The 12,621-nt window shown below is 39.8% G+C and overlaps 1 protein-coding gene across 2 annotated transcripts in view; it reads left to right on the top strand.

Annotated features, from left to right (window-relative positions):
- LOC101437321 (protein kinase cAMP-dependent X-linked catalytic subunit) overlaps positions 1 to 12,621 on the top strand; it is a 172,606-nt gene that overhangs the window by 114,546 nt on the left and 45,439 nt on the right. The window contains exon 9 of one of the 2 annotated variants that reach the window (XM_058291716.2): positions 10,052 to 10,666. The exons of the other annotated variant lie outside the window; for it this stretch is intronic. The gene's annotated coding sequence lies outside the window, so the exon portion shown is untranslated. Of the gene's footprint in view, positions 1 to 10,051; positions 10,667 to 12,621 lie in introns of those variants that run through there. 2 annotated transcript variants of the gene reach the window in all.

Here is a 12,621-nt window from a genome sequence, read left to right as displayed (position 1 = left end):
ATAAAGAAATCTAGAGTGACCTGATTTTACCTTTTGTTTATTTAAGTTTTTTTTTTTTTTAAGATTTATTTATTTCTCTCCCCTTCTCCCCCCACCCCGGTTTCTGTCCTCTGGGTCTATTTGCTGTGTCTTCTTTGTCCGCTTCTGTTGTCAGCGGCACGGGAATCTGTGTTTCTTTTTATTGCATCATCTTCTTGTGTCAGCTCTCCGTGTGTGCGGCGCCATTCCTGGGCAGGCTGCACTTTCTTTTGCGCTGGGCGGCTCTCCTTACGGGGCGCACTCCTTGCGTGTGGGGCTCCCCTACATGGGGACACCCCTGCGTGGCAGGGCACTCCTTGCACTCATCAGCACTGCACGTGGGCCAGCTGCACACAGGTCAAGGAGGCCCAGGGTTTGAACCGCGGACCTCCCACGTGGTAGACGGACGCCCTAACCACTGGGCCAAGTCTGCCTCCTAGATTTATTTTATTTATTTATGTGTTGCCTTCCCCCCTTCTTGTTTTGTGCTCACTGTCTGCTCTGTGTCTGTTCATTGTGTGCTCCTCTTCTTTTTTGGGAGGCACCGGGAACCGAACCCGGGACCTCCCAGTGGCTTGAGCCACCTCCGCTCCTGCTTGCTGTGCTGCTCACTGTGTTTCCTCATTGGGACATCTTGTTGCGTCAGCTCGCCGCGCCAGCCTGTCGCGCCTTGCTCGTCTTCTTTAGGAGGCACCAGGAACCAAACCTGGGACCTCCCATGTGAGAGGCAGGCGCCCAAATGCTTCCCTGATTTTGCCTTTTATCCTAGATCTACCAAACAGCTTACCTTGTTCAGGTGAGAACCTGGCTCCCAAGATGGTTTGGGGACTTCTGGGTGAGCCTTCATTTTTGCCTCGACACCTGCTTTGCTAACATTTCATTTTCTTCCTAAGAGGGGAAAACACAGACATTGCAAAACCAAGGTGAGTCTTTAAAAACTAAATATTTCCGTATGCCCACATAGAAACTTCTCCATAAATGTTTATAGCAGCATTATCCATTATAGCCAAAAAGTTTTAATAGCCCAATCCATCAGAGTACCAATAGATAAATCAAATGTGGTGCAATGGAATATTATCCAACCATGAAAAGGAATGAGGCTGCAACAACACGGATGAAATTTGAAAACATGATGCTGAGTGAAAGAAACCAAGCACAAAATAATGCGTAGATGATTCGTTTATACGCAATGTCCAAAATAAGGATGCCTATACAAACAGAAAGCAGATTAGTGGATGGGACGAGTGATAGCTAAAGGATCTGGGGTCTCTTTGGGGGTAATGGGAACATTCTAACATTGATTGTGGTGATGGTTTCACATAACTGACCATAGTAAAAACCATCGAATTGCACACTTTAAAGAGGTGAATTCCATGGCACTTAACAAATAATTCAAGAGATGAAATCAGTGGCTTTCAGCAATACAACAGTGAAAACTGCCTCAATATCTTAATACTACCCTTAACACAGGTGTTTTCAATCTCAGTGTTGGTGACATTTGGGGCAAGATAATTCTTTGCTGTGGGGGCTAATCTGTGCATTGTAAATTATTATTATTAATTAATTAATTAATTTTAATGTTACATTAAAAAATATGAGGTCCCCATATACCCCCCACCCCCCTCACCCCACTCCTCCCCCCATAACAACAACCTCCTCCATCATCATGAGACATTCATTGCACTTGGTGAATACATTTCTGAGCACTGCTGCACCTCATGGTCAATGGTCCATACTACAGTTTACACTCTCCCCCAGTCCACCCAGTGGGCCATGGGAAGACATACAATGTCCAGTAACTGTCCCTGCAGTACCACCCAGGACAATTCCAAGTCCTGAAAATGCCCCCACATCACATCTCTTCTTCCCACTCCTTACCCCCAGCAGCTACCATGGCCTTTTCTTCATCTCAGTGCTACATTTACTTCCATTACTAATCACATTCGTTCCAGAATAGAGTACCAGTAAGTCCACTCTAATCTATACTCTATTCCTCCATTCTGTGGACCCTGGGATGGTGATGTCCACTCCACCTCTGTATCGAGAGGGGGCTTCGATTCCACTTGGATGATGGATACAATTCTCCTGTTTGCAGTTGTAGGCACTCTTGGCTCCCTGGCAGTGTAAATTATTTTGGCTTTGTCTTTTACGTACTAGAACAAAAATGAGTTCCCCGCCAATTTTGTTCCCTGTAAACTGACATAAGAAAACCATGAACACATTTTGCAAAAGACTCAGACAAAACAAACACATTCATGAAAAACTTGTGAATTCCTATCTTTGGAGGATGTCAACAACATACTTCTTCCCATTGCTGTTTCTATGCATCACATATGGTTATTCAGGAAGCAGAATGCCTGGATTTGCATCTCATCTGGAGAAAGTTACTTAGCCTTTCAGTGCCTGCCTTTCCTCTCTGTTGAATGGGGAAACAGTTCCTCAGATGTAAGAATTGAATGAGGTGTTTCTTGTCAAGTGCTTGGAGCCATGCAACCCACTAATGGGTGTTATTATGAATGCACAAATGCAAACAAATATCTAGATATATATCTGCATATACACACATCCCATATGGATTGATCCTCAACTTGATTTCAGTTAATGAGTCTTGGAGATTCGCAAAGAATGCTAGCTCTGATTCCATCCTGGAATTTTTGCTTCAATATTGTCCTATCAAGGCAAAGCTGAAAATATTTAAGAGGAGCAATGCATGCAGTCATCAACAGGAGACCAGCGCCTGATGTGGCCAAAAGAGTCCTGTATGTGGGCACAGAGCTGGCTTCTTGCCTTGGCCAAGTTCCTTACCTGCTGCCCTTCGACTCATCTCCCACGCAGGGATGGGGGAAGCTCCAGGGTACCCTGATTCCCTCAGAGGAGAAGACGGTGTCTTCACAGTGGTCCACAGAGACCTTCGCCCTTTACCCGCCTTCGGTTTCCCATCCTCTTCTCTTCCTCTCCCTGCCCACTCAGATCCAGATGCACTAGCCTGGTTGCTGAGCAGAACATCCCACACAAGCTCCCACTGCAGGTGCTTTCCCATCTTTCCCTGTAAGTCCTTGTACCTTGCTCTCACTGCCTTCAGGTCTTTGCCCAAATATCTTCTTTAAAAAAAAAAAGTTATTTGTATTAGAGAAGTTTTGGTTGTACAGAACAATCGTGCATCAAACACAGAGTTCCCATATACTACCCTCTTACGAGCACCTTGCGCAGGTGTGGTACAATTGATGAAAGCACATTCTTATAATTTCCAATCTCTTCTTAATGAATTATGGTAAATACAATAAATAAACATATTTATTATATTTGTATAACTCATTTTTATATTTCCAATCTCTTAATGAATTATATAATAAATAAGTGCCTATTTATTATATTTATACAACAAATTTTTATAATTTCCAATCTCTTCTTAATGAATTATAATAAATACATACTATTCATTATATTTCTATAATATTTTATTATTTCCCATCTCTTCTTAGTGAATTATAATAAATGCAATAAATAAATTTATATTATTCATTATATTTATATAATAAATTTTTATCATTTCCAATCTCTTAATGAATTATAATAATATATATTATTCATTACATTTATATAATAAATTTCTATTATTTCCAATCTCTTAATGAATTATAATAAATATATATTATTCATTACATTTATATAATACATTTCTATCATTTCCAATCTCTTAGTGAATATAATAAGTACATATTATTCATTATATTTCTATAATATTTTATTATTGCCAATCTCTTCTTAGTGAATTATAATAAATGCAATAAGTAAATTTATATTATTCATTATATTTTAAAATAAATTTTTATAATTTCCGATCTCTTAATAATTATAATAAATATATATTATTCATTATATTTATAAAATAAATTTTTAATCATTTCCAATATCTTCTTAATTAATTATAATATATATTATTCATTATATAGTAAATTTTTATCATTTCCAATCTCTTAATGAATTATAATAATGTAATAAATAAACATATATTATTATATTTATATGATAAATACATTTTTATCATTTCTAATCTCTTCTTAGTGAACTATAATAAATATAATAAATAAATATATCTTATAATCTCACCAGGACTGTGTTTAGAATTTCAATTCATTCCCGCCAACATCCTCCGTGCCCCTTTCTTGATTTACTTTTCTCCATGGCATCAAGCACTTTCTAACAGCTTAGGTGCTATTCGTATCTATTTTGTGTGCTGACTCTCTCTCCCCATAGAGTGCAAGTGCCATACAGGAAGCAATCTTTATCTTCTTTTCTGTTCACTGCTGCATCCCTGGTGCCAAGAATATTTCTTCGTAATCACAGGTGCAGCCTACACATAAAACTATTATTAAAGAAGCTTCCTGTCGCCGTGCCCTGAATTATGCATTTCTTTTCTTTTGCAACGATGGATGGCATGGTATTCTACATTATGAGTAAGGTACAGTGTAGCTTATTTATCCCATTAACCAAAAGAAAGAATTAAGTCATTTGCATTTTTGCCACTACAAACCATGCCATAAACAATTACGAGCTCGTGTACACGTGTGTGTTTGCATGTGTGTGTGCATTAGTAGGATCCATTTCTAGAAGATGAATTGCTGGATCAAAGGGTTAGCACAATTAATTTATGCTTTGATAATGCCAATTACAATCCAGAACATCTGTATCATTTTACACCTACCAACAGGGAAAGTTACCCGTAGTCTTGTCCACAGCAAGTTTTGCCAGTTTTCACATTATTTTGGAATTGGGTGGAGGTGATGGTAGTTGTGGCAATTTGAGAATATTTATGAACCCCAAAAAGAGAAAGATAATGTCTGTAAATGAATCTATTCTTTTGGGTGTGATACCCTTTAATTACATTGGATTCAGCTGAGAACCCCTTGATTAAATTGTTAAGATTAGAGCTTTGATTCAACCTTGGCAGTAAGGCATGACTCAGGTTGATCCCCGCCCCCTTGGTGGGTGGGTATACATGGACACTCCCCCAAGAAGACATGTGGGAAGAGAGGGAGCTCTGCCATGTTTGATCCTGGGGCCCTGGGGAGAGATGGACCATTTGCCTGATAGCTTATAGCTAACCTTAGGAAGAGAGCTGAGACTGATATACTAAGTCCTTAGAGACAAGCCCTAACCAGGAGAGAGAGAAGACTGGAAGCCTGGGGGGAGAAAAGAGACCAGACAGAGCTCGCCCGCCATCTTGCTCCAACACTTGGCAACTGACTTTGGTGAGGAAGCAACCTTGAGTTGGACTCTTTAGGGCCTTGGGACTGACGGAAAATTAAACCAAATAAATACCCCCTATGAAAGCCAACTGATTTCTGGTACTTTGCATCAGCACCCCTTTGGCAGACTAATAGAGTAGCATAAAAATTGCAATGTAATTAAAAGCATTGGTTTATATATTTGAATGTATAACTATATGAATGTCTAAAGGGAGGAAGTTTAGGTTGTATTCATGGTACCAGACTAAAATAATTTTTAAAATCCATGAAACTCTATAACACAGTGAACCCTAAATTCATAACCATGGACTAAAGTTAATAGCACAATGGTAAAAAAAGTGCCTTCATCAATTGTGACAAATATTCCACACCAATGCAAGGTGTTCATAATAGGGTGGTATGTGAGAATCCTCTATTGTATACATGGTTGTTTTATTAGTCTCTCAATATTTTGACCCACATTTCTTTACTACTGAAATATAGTGTAGGGAAGCAGATTTTGCTCAACTGATAGAGCATCCGCCTACCAAATGGGAGGTCCAGGGTTCAAACCCAGGGCCTCCTGACCCGTGTGGCGAGCTGGCCCATGCACAGTGCTGATGCATGCAAGGAGTGCCGTGCCACACAGGGGTGACCCCGTGTAGGGGAGCCCCATGTGCAAGGAGTGCACCCCATAAGGAGAGCCACTCTGCATGAGAAAAGCACAGCCTGCCCAGGAGTGGCGCCACACACATGGAGAGCTGACGCAGCAAGATGACACAACAAATAGAGACATAGATTCCCAGTGTCACTGACAAGAATACAAGCAGACACAGAAGAATACACAGCGAATGGACACAGAGAGCAGACAATGGGGGGGGGGGGCAGGGTGCAGGGGAGAAAAATAAATAAATCTTAAAAAATAAAAAAGAAATATAGTGTATATTCACATTTTGTAGCTACTTACATTTCTTTTTTGGAATCACCTCATTTTTAAAATATAGGACTCCAGTTATAATCTTTCTGCTTATCAGATGGCTCTTTTTAAAACTTTTGATTTTGAAATAATTTGAGAACCACAAGAAATTGCAAAAATAATAGAACTCAGCAGTATGTGTCCTCCAAAGATAACATCTTATATAACCATAGCACATTGTAAAAACCAGGAAATCTCTGTTGTACAATACTCTTACATGACTGTCAGAACTTGTTTAGTTTTCATTGCTTTTTATATGCACTTCCGCCTCTTTGATATGTGGTTCTATAGGATTTTAGATATGTGTAAATACTACCACAACCAGTAAATCAACATTATTCCTTCATTTCAGGTAATGTATGTGTGTGTCTCTCTCTATATATACACATTCCCTAAATGCCGCAAATATTTTCCAAGTTTTTGTACTCCAATCTGTTGAATTTGGGGAGTTTTACTCAAAACTGCTTTTCATTTTGATGGAATTCAATTAATTTTTTCATGTACTTGAGTATCACTCAGGCTTCCACCAAAATTATATCCTAGTACTCAACTTGTGTTTAGTTTTATTTTTTTTTTAACTCAAAAAGCTAAACAATTTGGAATTTATATTGATGAAAGTCAACCTTTTTAATGGTGTTTTTCCCAAACCATTTATTTTATACTCCATCCTTTCCTTGCTGAACAATACATCAAATTTACCACATCCTAGACTCTCAATTACCTGAGACTCGTTTTAGGCTATTTTCTTCCTTGAGTCTTTTCTAATCTGTACTAGTAAAATGTCTGATAATTAACTTATCTTTGTTCAAAACATTTCCCTTCAAGTATAGGCATATTTTGGAAGTAAATAGGGCCAAAGTTTTAAAGTTTTAAAGAAATCAGTACAAATCAACCTTCATCATATCTTCAACTTCTGAACTCTGCAAGTATTCATATATTAAAGGGTTTCATGTTATTTTAGATGATAATTAGCCGATAAAATTTCATTACTTCATTTTATTAGTGCCCACTTTATATCTTGTTTCACAACATTTGTATAACATTTGAGTATAAGTTAGCAGATGTAGATCTGTAATATTTCCAAAACATTTGAAAGTGATTTAGCACATGTTTTGAAGTACTCCATTGCCCCTTTTGCTAAGTATTCTAAACAATATGGATGTTTGGTGTGTTTTATTTCTCTATTGAGAATGGCTCTTTGTTGTTCCCATGTTGATTCTTCAGTTTCACGCTTGGACAAAAGCTGCTGCTGAAACACATTTGTCTTCTGAAATCTACAGTCAGGCAGTAGGGTTCTTCAATTTCCTTTCAGAAATTTTCAGTAGCTGAAGGTTTTTCCTATAGTTATTCTGGAATTTCACTCCACTTTTTTCTTTCTTTTTTTTTTTTAAAGATTTATTTTATATTTATTTCTCGCCCCCTCCCAGTTGTCTGCTCTCTGTGTCCATTCTCTGTGTGTTCTTCTGTGTCCGCTTGCATTCTCGGCAGCACCAGGAATCTGTGTCTCTTTTTGCTGTGTCATCTTGCTGCATCAGCTCTCTGTGTGTGAGACGCCACTCCTGGACGGCCTGTGCTTTTTTTGCACAGGGCAGCTCAATGCAGGGTGCACTCCTCAACTCCTTGAGAATGGGGCTCCTCTATGTGGGGGACACCCCTGCATGGCACAGCACTCCTTGCATGTAGCAGCGCCATGCATGGGCCAGCTCACCACATGAGTCAGGAGGCCCTGGGTTTGAACCCTGGACCTCCCATATGGTAGGCAGATGCTCTATCAGTTGAGCCAAATCTGCTTCCCTTTTCTTTCTTTTTTTGATCCTTCACCACTGTAATCCACATCATACCATGAAAATCATCATGTGGCTTGCAGAATGTAAAGAAAGCAATAAATAGCATGCTACAGTTACTCTCTCAAGACTCCAGGAGAATGGAAAACTGCAGCAGGTGGAAATTTAAATGGGTTGAGAAGATCTCAGGCAGCAGTGTGCTCCCCAACTGGTCCCCCTGGGGAAAAGAAAGGTGCTGATTTGTAGCTGTTGCCAATTTCCAAGGTGTAACTATGTCCTTCCTCCAGACTGATTTCAAGCTGCCACAGTTTTACAAAGTTCTTGGAAATGTAACAATTGGCCCTGGAGATTTAACAAGCCAGCTCCCGCAAGCCACCAGAAGGAGTGCTGGAAAGAGTCCCGGACATGTTTCCTGATCATGGAGGAACTTGAAGACATTGAGCTTTGTTTAGGGTCTACCTGCCCTCTCCATACCCTGCTAGGAGGGCATTGAAGAAACAAGCAGGGACAACACAGCTCATCCCCCAACCACGAGCCTCAGGAGCACGCCAAAAAGGACGTTCCTCTCCTGTCCTTTATGTTTCATCTGCAGGGTTTTTTTATTTTATATTCAAAGAAGCTTTAGATTATATCAATGTTACATTGAAAATAAGGGGATTCCCGTATACCCATACCCTCCCACACTTCCCATTAACAATCTTTCATTATTGTGGCACATTTGTTACAGTTTATGGACACACGTTGAAACATTGTACTAGCCGAGGACTATAGTTTACATTATAGCTTACACTGTGCACCGTACAATTTTATAGGTTATGACAAAATGTGTACTAACCTGTATCCAGCATCACGATGTCATGCAGAACAATTCTGATGTCCCCAAAATGCCCCATGTTACACCCATTCTTCCCTCTCCCTCCCCTCAGAACCTCTGGTGGCCACTGCCTTTTGTATCTATGTTACAAGTTCTTCCATTGCTAGAATAAGAATGTCTACTTTAGTCCTTATTATCTGCAGTGTTTTAACTTCCAACATTAACACAAGAGAATAGAAAATGTCTCCCTCTCCAACTCATCTCCCCCAAACTTCCTGCTTTATGCACATTTAAAATTATTATTATTTTAGAGGGACCGGGGATTGAACCCAGGACCTTGTACAGGGGAAGCAGGCTCTCAGCCACGAGCTATGCCCGCTCCCCTTAAAATTATTTTTTTACTACAGCAGTGTAGGTTTACAGAAAAATCATGCAGAAAGTACAGAGATCCCCTATTTCCCACCCCCACAGTTTTCCCTATTATTAGTGCTTTGTGTTACTGTTACACCTTTGTTGCAATCAATGAAACATTAGTATAATGATATTATTAACTGTAGCCCATAGTTATATTAGGGTTCATTCTTTGTATCACACTGTTCATCCTTGTAACATATACACCTAAAATTAATCACTTTAACCATTTTCGAGTATACTATTTGATGGTGTTAAGTAGATTTACTATGTTTTGCTACCATTCACCATCATTCACTGCCAAGAAAACATTGACAGGGGGGCGGAGGTGGCTGAAACAGTTGAGTACCCACCTACCACATGGGAGGTCCCGGAGTTGGATCCTGGTTGTGATGGCTAGGCTAATGTGTCAGTTCAGACAGGTACTGATGCCCCGTTTTTGGTCAAGTAAGCACTGGGTTAATTGTAATGCAAGGACATTTATGGGCTTTAGTCACCAGTGAGTTTACTGTATAGATGGCTGGTTATCTCTACATCAGTAGGGAGATTGCCATCAAGAATGAGGGATATTTTATCCAATCGGTTGAATGTCTTAAAAGGGGGAAGTGATTTCAGCATTGAGAGAGAATTCCCCAACTCATCTTTGGACAGCCAACATCTCCCAGAAACTCATCAAGGGCCTTCATTGGACTTTCATCAGAGCCCCTGGTTTGCAGCCTGCCTGTGGAATCTGGACTTGTGCATCCCCACAGTCACGTGAGAGACCCTTATAAAATCTCACACTGTTGACAGACACCTCCTGTTGATTCTGTCTCCCTAGAGAACTAATACACACCGGTGCCTCCCAAAGAAGACAAACAATGAGCAGACAGAAAGAAGGCATCAGTCAAAACCAAGGAGCAGACAATGAGCAACCACCGAGGAGACAGTGAGCAAAAAACAAATGAGCAGGGACTGGATATGGTTCAAGCACTTGAGTGCCCTCCTCCCACATGGAAGGTCCCAGGTGTGGTTCCTGGTGTTTCCTAAAGAAAAAACAGACAACAAGCAGACAAATGAACAACAACAACCAAAGGCAGCAACGAGCAGACAATGAGCAAAAAATGAGCAAACAGACAAGGGAGCCATCTCAGGGTGGGAAGGGAGACAAACTGACATATTTGGTAAATTAACCTCCAGAAAAAATCATTCTTATTTATACTCAATCGGCAGTTAAGAAAAAACTTTTCCTCAGATCTTTGTTATGATTATTATTATACTTTTAAATTGTGCTTTTTAATTGTGTAGGTAAAAAAAAACCCAATACTTCACTTTAATTTGCACTTTACAATTTATGAATGAAACTAGTGATCAATTACATGTTATTTTTTACATGTTGCTTTTTAATGTGAAATGATTATATTATTTGCCCATTTTATTGATCATCTTATTGATTTATATTTGCATAACATAATAAAGACATAACGTACAAGTTTTCTTCCCTTGTATATGCAGTGATTATTTTTAAAATAACGACAGCAATTTCTGAGTGGTGAGTTTATTGGATAATTTGGTTTGTTTTAATCTTCTGTATTAAAGGTACTGAAAAATAATAACCCAAGTAAGAGAACTGGTCATACAATTACGGGGGGAGGATTTCAAATTAATTAGAGTGCATCAAGTCTGTGGAATAATATGGTAGCTTAAAAACAGTGAAAGGCCTCTGTTTTGTGTCATGGGAGCTTCTAAGACATCCAGATATGTGGAAAAAACAAGTTGTAGAATGGTATGATTCCTTTTTAATAAAAAATTACACCCACAGGGAAACTACACATTTTTGGGTATACTTATATGGCTCCAAACCCATAGAAAAAAAGTCCAGAAACACACAGTGCAAAGAAAACACAGCTGAGTGAAACTGAGAGAGGCAGTAAAGAGAAACCTTTGATATATTCTTTTTCCTCTCTTGAGTTTGGATGACAAAGCTAAAATGAAATATGGCCCCCATAATTGAAAAAAATATAATATACTCCATAAGTGCCAGATTTGGCATCTCTATTTTTATCTTCTCTTGGTGTCCAGGATCCTAACGGCAGCTCCACTCACCCACGGCCAGCGGGATAGATGACTTTCCCACTGACAATCCCCGTAGTAGCCTCTCCTTTGGGTGGACCAACAGCTCGCCTTGGTCTCGTCCATGCTCATTCCGAGCTGCCTCGAGCTGGGGTAGATGGGTCTTTGTCTGCTTCACCCGTAAGACTGGAAATCCCTCAAGGGAGCTATCAAGTCTTTTTTTCACCATTTATGACCTCCTCTTAGCGTAATAGCACATTGGGCGAATTCTATAAATGTATGAACTCACTTTTCGCATTTGTGTAGTCAGTTATAGAAGAATTAGACTGAATGCTACTTTCTTTTTTTAAAAAGATTTATGTATTTATTTCTCTCCCCTTACCCCCCACCCTGGTTGTCTGTTCTCTGTGTCTATTTGCTGCGTCGTCTTCTTTGTCCACTTCTGTTGTTGTCAACAGCACGGGAATCTGTGTTTCTTTTTGTTGCATCATCTTGTGGTGTCAGCTCTCCGTGTGTGCGGCACCTTTCCTGGGCAGACTGCACTTTCTTTCGTGCTGGGCGGCTCTCCTTACAGGGCACACTCCTTACACATGGGGCTCCCCTACACGGGGGACACCCCTGCGTGGCAGGGCACTCCTTGTGCACATGAGCACTGCGCATGGGCCAGCTCCACACGGGTCAAAGAGGCCTGGGGTTTGAACTGCGGACCTCCCATGTGGCAGACAGACACCCTATCTACTGGGCCAAGTCCGCCTCCTGAATGCTACTTTCTATTCTCTCTCTCATAGCCATTAGGAGACAGGCATATGTTGGGCATTATAACTGCGTGTGCTAAAGAAAATAATCGAGAAAAGGAGAAATTACAATTCTTAGAAGTAAGTTTAGGACTTCTCTTGGATCAGAATAATTGGAAAATTGGTGTCATTCAAAGAATTCAGGTCCAATATGTATGGATTCCGAGCAAAAGGGAAGTACAAGATTTGAAACATTTTGTTCTATAACCAGGTAATTAAGGGTTATCAGGGGTGATTACTCCAAGATTCTGGTCCATCCATGACAGACTCATTAACATTACATGTTTTTTGTGGATTCTTTTTAAAAATAGGACCTGCCAGATATCAGATGCAGGGTCTGTTCATTATTTTGTAAATACCTCAAGTCACAGAATTTTAGAATCTATTTTAGGATGCTAAGGTGGTTTCTGCACATCTGATAACTTAAATGTTTTCATTTATTTTCGAAAATCCTGACAGGTGAAGACAACATTTTTATCGAAAATACATTTCAATCCCATGACAGGACTTAAAAAAGATGTCGATGGTCTCAAACCATTTAAAC

The sequence above is a fragment of the Dasypus novemcinctus genome, chromosome X (genome assembly GCF_030445035.2).
Source record: "Dasypus novemcinctus isolate mDasNov1 chromosome X, mDasNov1.1.hap2, whole genome shotgun sequence".
In the NCBI taxonomy this organism is placed as follows: Eukaryota; Metazoa; Chordata; class Mammalia; order Cingulata; family Dasypodidae; genus Dasypus; species Dasypus novemcinctus.
This window is presented reverse-complemented; position numbering and strand designations above follow the sequence as displayed.